Source organism: Ornithorhynchus anatinus, chromosome 16 (assembly GCF_004115215.2).
Source record: "Ornithorhynchus anatinus isolate Pmale09 chromosome 16, mOrnAna1.pri.v4, whole genome shotgun sequence".
Lineage (NCBI taxonomy): Eukaryota > Metazoa > Chordata > Mammalia > Monotremata > Ornithorhynchidae > Ornithorhynchus > Ornithorhynchus anatinus.
In genome coordinates, this window is record NC_041743.1 from 22,409,495 (window position 1) to 22,417,832 (window position 8,338).

At 44.5% G+C, this 8,338-nt stretch overlaps 1 protein-coding gene across 7 annotated transcripts in view; it reads right to left on the reverse strand.

Annotated features, from left to right (window-relative positions):
- The window catches only part of LOC100084468 (transforming acidic coiled-coil-containing protein 2), a 298,341-nt gene extending 291,657 nt beyond the window's left edge, over positions 1–6,684 (reverse strand). For 2 of the 7 annotated variants that reach the window (XM_029080510.2, XM_029080508.2), the window contains exon 1: positions 6,416–6,681. The gene's annotated coding sequence lies outside the window, so the exon portion shown is untranslated. Of the gene's footprint in view, positions 1–6,415 lie in introns of all 7 variants that reach the window. The other 5 variants (XM_029080511.2, XM_029080509.2, XM_029080506.2 and 2 more) reach the window with 4 other exon arrangements.
- Positions 6,685–8,338: the final 1,654 nt, after the last annotated feature.

An 8,338-nucleotide genomic window follows, 5' to 3' on the forward strand; every position in this document is an offset into this window, starting at 1 on the left:
ATCTCCCCCTGCCTTACCCATTACTGTAGACAACACCACTATCCTCCCTACCTCACAAGCCCGTAACCTCGGCGTTGTCCTCGACTCATTTCTCTCATTCCATCCACATATTCAATCTGTCACCAAATCCTGTCTGTTTTACTTTCACAACATTGCTAAAATCCACCCTTTCCTCTTCATCCAAACTACTCCCATGCTGATCAAATCAATTATTCCGCCTTGATTACTGCATCTGCCTCCTCACTGACCTCCTGTCTCTCCCCACTCCATTCCATACTTCACTCTATTGTATGGATCATTTTTAAACAATAACGTACACTCCATGTCTCCCTACTCCTCAAGAACCTCCAGTGGTTGTCTGTCCACATTAAACAGAAACTCTTTACCATTGACTTTAAAGCACTCAATCCTCTCTCCCCATCTTACCTCACCTCACTGATCTCCTACTACAGTCCAGCCCAAGAGCCCCCTGGCTTCCACATCTTTGAGCAGGGGGTGGAGAGTAGGGAGCCAGGTCAAAAAGCTACCAACATCGTGGGCTCTAAGGGCTGCCTTTCTTCCTTTCACACTAAGGAGAAATTACAGTTACAATTACAGAGGAGGCTCAGCTTCCTCTTGTTTGTCAAACAAGCTTCTCCTTGCCTAATGCCATGGGCAGTTGGCCTGTCTTTCTTCGGGTCAGCTCCGGCCCACTCTGGCCAAGGACAGGCCTCACAGATAATTAATAACTATTATATGGTATTTGTTAAGCGCTCACTGTTCTAAGCGCTGGGGTAGATACAAGGTAATCAGGTTGTCCCATGTGGGGCTCACAGTCTCAATCCCCATTTTACAGATGAGGTCACTGAGGCACAGAAAAATGAAGTGACTTGCCCAAGGTCACACCACAGACAAGTGGCAGAGCTGGGATTAGAACCCACGACCTCTGACTCCCAAGCCCGTTCTCTTGCCACTATGCTATGCTGCTTCTCTAGTAGCCTCCTCCTCCAGAGGCTAGAGTCAACACAGAAGCCGAAAACTTCCGCAACCCTCTAGGCCCACCGCCCTCTAGACTATAAGCTTACTGTGGGCAGGGAATGTTTCTACTAACTCTGTTGGAGTATACTCTCCCAGGTACTTAATAAAGTGCTCTGCACACACGGTAAGTGTTCAATAAATTCCACTGATGATGAAGATGACGATGACTGTAACCAGTGTGTGTGTGTCTGTGTATATGAGTGCATTTCTGGGAATACAGAATGGAGTCATTAAGCGATTAAGAATTTTCAGATTAAGGAATGGATTTTTGGAGACCCTTAGGAGATTGTTATCCGGTATGGAACCAAAATATCACTGTCAGCCTGTGTCCACTGAGAGACATATTTTTGCTTTAATATGAAATTGGACATTTTTCCCAAAATATCTGATTGCTTTAGAAAGGTGCTGCAGAAAAATATCAGAAGCTTTTAATTTCTTAGCTAAAGATTCAGAATCACAGGGTTGTAAGGGAGGCCAAAGGCTTAACTAATTCAGCTCTTAGCCCACAGATGGGACCAGATGAGGATGACTTTCTCCACTGTTACTTTCGAGAGTTCAAGTTAAGGATTAAAATATATAAGAAGATACACTAAGAAGTGGATCTCTCTTACCACTCTGGCTACTCCTTTTCAGACTTTTTCATTGTCTACTCTTCTGCCTAATTGTGGGCATCCCTCAAGACTCTGTCTTGTTCCCCCTTCTTTTCTCATTTAACATCCACTCCCTTTGGGAGCCCATCTGCTCCCATGGCTTCAACGACCCCCTCTAAGTGGATGACTCTGAAATCTATCTTCCTAGCTCCTACCTTTCACTTCCTCTACATTTGTACCTTTTCTCTTGCTTCCAGGATGTAATCGATGAAAACAGTAATAATAATATTCATATTTGCTAAGCAACTGTATGTGCTGCAATAGATATAAGCAGTCCAGAAACAGTCCCATAAGGCTCAAGGTCAAAGGGGAGGGAGAACAGAGTCTTCATCCCCATTTTTACAGATGAGACAACTGAGGGACAGAGAAATTAAGCCAAGGTCACACAGCAGGCAAGTGGCAGAGCCAGGTCTCCTGACTCCCAAGACCTGTGCTCTTTCCACTAAACTACACTGCTTCTGAACAGAGAATTACCTAACAAAGCATCTCCACATGGATTTTCCCATATAGCCCCTTAGCTCAATAGATCTAAATCATGTTCCCTCCCAAATATACTTCTTCTCTGAAATTTTCCATCACAGTTTTCTCTTTTTTGTTTTAATGGTGTTTTTTAAGAGCTTACTACAGACTGGGCACTATTCTAAGCCCCGGAGTAGATACAAGCTAGTCACAATGGATACGGTCCATGTCCCATGTGGGGCTCACGGTCTCATTCTCCATTTTACAGATGAGTTAACTGAAGCATAGAGAAGTGAAATGACTTGCCCAAGTTCACACAACAAACAAGTGGCAGTGCCAGAATTAGAACGTAAGTCCATCTGACTCCCAGGCCCATTCTCTATCCATTAGGTCGTGCTGCTTTTCAACACTTGACAATATCAAAATCCTCTAGAGAAGCAGTGTGGCTCAGTGGAAAGAGCAAGGGCTTTGGAGTCAGAGGTCATGGGTTCAAATCCCGGCTCGGCCATTTGTCAGCTGTGTGACTTTGGGCAAGTCACTTGTGACTTGGGCAAGTCTCGGTGCCTCAGTTACCTCATCTGTAAAATGGGGATTAAGACTGTGAGCCCCACGTGGGGACAACCTGATTCCCTTGTGTCTACCCCAGCGCTTAGAACAGTGCTCAGCACATAGTAAGCGCTTAACAAATACCAACATTATTATTATTATTAAAGTCCACACTCTTGGTATTATACTTGACCTCTGGCTCTCTTTTAACTCTTAGTTTCAGTCTGCTGCTATATCGTCCATTTCCTGGACTGCTTCTTCCTCTCCACCTCGGTCTAGGCACTTGTCATATGCCCATTAGCCTTCCTTCATCCACCTCTCTGACCTCTCAGCCTCCATTCTCTCCCATCCCCACACCTACTTCACTCTGATACCCAGATCATTTTTCTACAATATCATTCTGCACACAACTCCCCACTCCTCAAAAATCTTCAACTGTTGCCCATTGTTCTCTGTATTAGGCAGAAATCCTGACCATTGGCTTTAAAGCACTGTCCCTCTTACCTATCCCCTCTTCTCTCACTCCTGTTGAGATCACAGTCTTTGTTCTGTCCACCCTCATCTTCTAACTGTACCTTTTTCTCAACTCATCTACTCTTGGAATCAACCAATCAGTCACATTTATTGTACTTCTGCAACTGCTTAGTACAGAGCTCTGCACCCAGTAAGTTCTTAATAAATACAACTACATAAATGAACTGAGCACCTACCTTGTGCAGGGCATTATAGTTGGGGAATGTGTCCGTTTATTACTGTATTGTACTCTCCCAAGTGCTTAGTACAGGGCTGTGCACACAGTAAGCACTCAATAAATATGATTGAATGAATGAATAAAATGTACTAAGCACTGGGAGAGTACAATATAACAGAATTGGTAGACATATTGGTAGACATGCTGCCCACAGAGAGCAGCATGGCTTAATAAAAAGAGCTTAGGCCCGGGAGTCAGAGGAGCTGGCTTCTAATCCCAGTTCTGTTTTGTTTTTTTAATGGTATTTGTTAAGGGCCTACTGTGTGCCAGACATGGTTCTAAGCGCTGGGGTAGAGACAAGCTAATCAGATCGGACACAATCTGTGTCCCACATGGTGCTCTCAGTATTAATCTCCAGTTTACAGATGAGGTAACTGGGGTATAGAGAAGTGAAATGACTTGCCCAAGGTCACACAGTCAAGTGGCAGAGCTGGGATTAGTACCCAGGTCCTTCTGACTCCCAGGTCCATGCTCCAAACATGCTCTATCCAGTTGTCTGCTGTGAGACCTTGGGCAAATCAGAGTGCCTCAGTTACCTCATCTATGAACTGGTGGTTAAGATAATAATAATAATTAAGGAATTTGTTAAGCACTTTCTATGTGGCTGGCACCCACCTAAACCCTGGGGGGATACAAGCAAAGCGGGTTGGACACAGTCTCTTGTCCCATGAGGGGCTCAGAGTCTCAATCCCCATTTTACAGATGAGATGACTGAGGCACAGGGAAGCGAAGTGACTTACCCAAGGTCACACGTCAGACAACTAGTGGAGCCGGGACTAGAACCCATGACTTTCTGACTCCCAGGCCCGTGCTCTATCCACCCTGCCAGGCTGCTTCTATGGCAAGCCGCATTTGGGACATGGACTGTGTCCAAGCCCATTATCGTGTATCCACTCCAGCGCTTAGTATCTAGTGCCCAACACATAGTAAGCACTTAACAGACACCATTAAAAATAAAAGGAGCTTACAGTCTAGAGGGGGAGACAGATATTAATATAAATAAATACATTATGGATATTTAAAGTGCTGTGGAACTTGGGTGGGGTGAGAAAAGCTGTTATCTGGCAGATTTGAAGAGGGAGATAGTTCCACCATTAAGTCTTCTTCTCCTTAGGTCATGTTCTTCCAACTCCCACCTCAACAGTTCCATAACAACTACATACTGCGCACTATACATCTCTGACAGACAGTTGTTCTCACTTTTATTGTCTTTTTGAAGGCACATCCCTCTGAGAGGCCTTCCCTGACCAAGACCTCATCTTCTCTTTCCCAACTTCCTCCTGTGCCTCCCTGATTAGCTCTCATTATTCACCCCTCCCTCCGCCCCACACCACTTACGTACAAAGCTGTAATTTATTTATTTATTTATTTATATTAATGTCTGTCTCCCCCTATAGACTGTGAACTCATTATTGGTAGAGAATCTGTCTACCCACTTTGTTGTATTGTACTTTTCCAAGCACTTCATTCAGTGCTCTGCACACGGTAAACAGTCAACAAACATGATGATTGATTGATGGATTACACACCCACCCGTAAACCTTCTGTACAGATCAATTGACATACTTTATTAGTTAAGCCCCTCCCCCATTCTCTTCTTCATTTCTCTTATTTTATAACTCTCTCCCCTATTAAATTGTAAAGTCAATCAATAATCAATGGTATTTATTGAGCACTTCCTGGGTGTAGAGCCCTATACTATGTGCTTGGGAGCATACAACACAACAGAGTTGGTAGACCTTTCCCTACCCACAAGGAGTTTACAGTCTCAAGGGGGAGACGGACATCAATATAAATGATTATGGCTGTCCCTATGAGCGCTGTGGAGATGAAAGTAGGATGCATATCAAGTAGATGGCAGGGATCATATCTTCTAACTTAACTGTAGTTTCCTAAGTGGTTAGCACAGTGTTATGTTCATAGGGGTTATGTTCATAGAGAAGCAGCATGTCTTATTGAATAGATGCAGCTCTAAACTCAACTCTGCCACATGTCTGCTGTGTGACCTTGAGCAAGTCACTTCACTTCTCTGGACCTCAGTTACTTCATCTGTAAAATGGGAATTGAGACTGTGAACCCATGTGGGATAGGGATTGTGTCCAACCTGATTGCCTTTGATCTACTCCAGTGCATAGAACAATGCTTGGCACATAGTAAGTGCTTCACAAGTACCATAATTATTAGTATTATTAGGGGCTCAGTAATCAATCGATCAGCCAATGGCACTGATTGAGCACTTACTGTGTACAGAGCATGGTACTAAGTATTTGGGAAATAACAATACAATAGAATTGTTAGACATGATTCCTGACCACCAAGAGCTTAAATTCTACCGAGGCAGATAGACAATAAAATAGATTAGGGATTGGGGAAATAGTCGAATATAGGAATATTTATGTAATTTCTATGGGGCTGGTTGAGTATCAGAGGACCTCAGTGCTGTAGTGGGAAGAATGTGTACAATCCTTCCAAAAGTCACATCTGGGCTCAGACTCCATTTATGGTTAGTTCTCCTCGGGGGTGCAGCTAAGCAACCATAGCAAAACCCAGCCTGGGAAACGGGCGCTTTTCAGAGCTGACACCATAACAGCGGGAATAAATAAACCCTCATCCTCGAGCATAGTCTGTGGAAGTCCAGAGAAAACAAACCACCCCCGGGGCCAGTACATATGACTTTGAACTAAAACATTTGTAAAGAGGAGTGTTTATTGCGAAGTTTTCAAATCTCAGCACCTGCCTTAGAACAGTTCTACTATTTCACCTTTAAAAGAATCAACTGTTTATTAGAAACAGAAAGTTGTATGTTTGTTAGAGAAAATGGAAGTTCCAAAATAGAAGTTCCAATGAACCTGCCATTTCATTATTTGAGAAAAATCATACTGTCCCCCAACCTCTCCCTTTGCCCTTAAACTTCTTGTGCCTGCTGCCAAGCCAGTCCAAAGCAGTTCACAGCCTCCAAGGACTAAGACAACACAATCCGTGGTTTACTTACCCAGGATCCTTCTAGCAGGAAACCCTGAAACGGCGGGGCCGTCCTCCTCACGGCTCGGTCGCTCTCCGGGCCCCGCTTTCCTCTTTATCAACTTGGAGGCCGTCTGTCCCCCAGGATCACATGAAAGTGTGCTATAAATGTGAGCTGGCTTAAGGTTGAGAACACGATGCTCGAGGCCAGGGAGGTGCAAGGAATCTGACCCCCAGAGCTCTGCCGCTGGGCCACGTCAGGTCTCGGCAGGAATATTCTGTCCCGCCTGCAGGGAAAACTGGTAGACGGGGGGCTCGGAGGTGGGATCGGCTGCGGGCTGCTCATTGCCCTCGACTGTACATCGGGGGCAATCCGGTCCACCCGGGTGGGAAGCTCTGTCTGCCTCCGGGAGGATCAGCTGCCTTGGCGGCACCTTATTTAGGCAGGCTCGTTTGGCTGAAGGAATGGTGTGTTTTGGCTGCACAACAAAGATTTTAAAAAGCTGTGAAACTAGGACCACTCCAACGAGCTCTGGCCCCCATCCAAGGGGCGAGCTGTTCAACCACAGCAGTTGTCTTCGTGGGGAGAATTTCCTAAAACCCTCAGAGTTTGTAAAGCTGGGGTGATAGCCCAGTTGATCCATCAATCAAGGATACTTATTGAGCACTTACTGGGTGCAGAGCACTGAGCTGGGCGCAGAACACTGACCTTGGCCCTTGGGAGAGTACAATACAACAGAGTTGGTAAACACGTTCCCTGCCCAGAGGAGCCCGGCTTGAAAGAAGGCCTGATTCGAAGTGTCATTTTGAAAAAACATGTCATCCTGACAAAGCCTGACATTCGGGAGGAAAAGAACTTTCGTTCATTCAGTCATATTTACTGAGTGCTTACTGTGTGTACTGTACTAAGAGCTTGGGAGAGTACAATATGACAATAAACAGACACATTCCCTGCCCACAAGGAGCTTATTTGGTTGCATGATCCCACCTTATAATGACTAGTGGAATGCAATGTGCCTGATGACCAACTAGAATGGAGCATTCAAAATGTTTTGGACAACTCTCGAAATTTGTGATCCTTGTTAAGTTTATTTTTCTCACTGTGTTCCAACTGGCATCATATCATTATATATAATTATCATCCACTTTGGGTCTATTTCAAGTTGTAAGTCAAGATCTTTAATGGCTATGAAAATACTGAGCCGAACAAAATTTGAAAAATATGAAAGCAGTGCGGAATACTCACACACTCCCCAGGAGGCCGACATGGCAGCAAATCAAAGGAAGGTTCTCAAAATGGAACAACTGAAGCCTATGACTGAAAAGCTCATGACTGAAAAGGTCATCATAATCATCACTGTAATAATAATAATTTATGGTATTTGTTTAGTGCTTACTATGTGTCAGGCACTGTATTAAGCACTGAGGTGGATACAAGCAAATCGGGTTGGACACAATCATTCATTCAATCATATATATGAAGTGCTTACTATGTGCATGTCTCACGGTCTTAATCCCCACTTTACAGATGAGGTAACTGAGGCACTGAGAAGTGAAGTGATTTGCCCAAGATCACATAGCAAAGTCATGGAGATGGGAGTAGAACCCGGTCCTTCTGACTCCCAGGCCCGTGCTCTATCCACTAGGTCACACTGCTTCTTATCATCGTTAATGGTATTTATTGAGCACTTATGGTGTTCAGAGCAGAGTACTAAGTGCTTGGGAAAGTACAATACCTCAGAGTTGCTAGATTCATTTCCTGCCAATAGTGGGCTTTCAGTGGTCACTTGCACAAATCATAAGCCTGGACCATATTCTGCTTTTATTTTGATGTTATGTCCTAAGTGGCCTTGCTTACGCTGACAGAGAAAGAGAAAATCAAATCGAGAGAAGCAGTGTGGCTTAGCGGGCAGAGCACCGGCCTGGGAGTGAGAAGGTCTGGGTTCTAATCCTG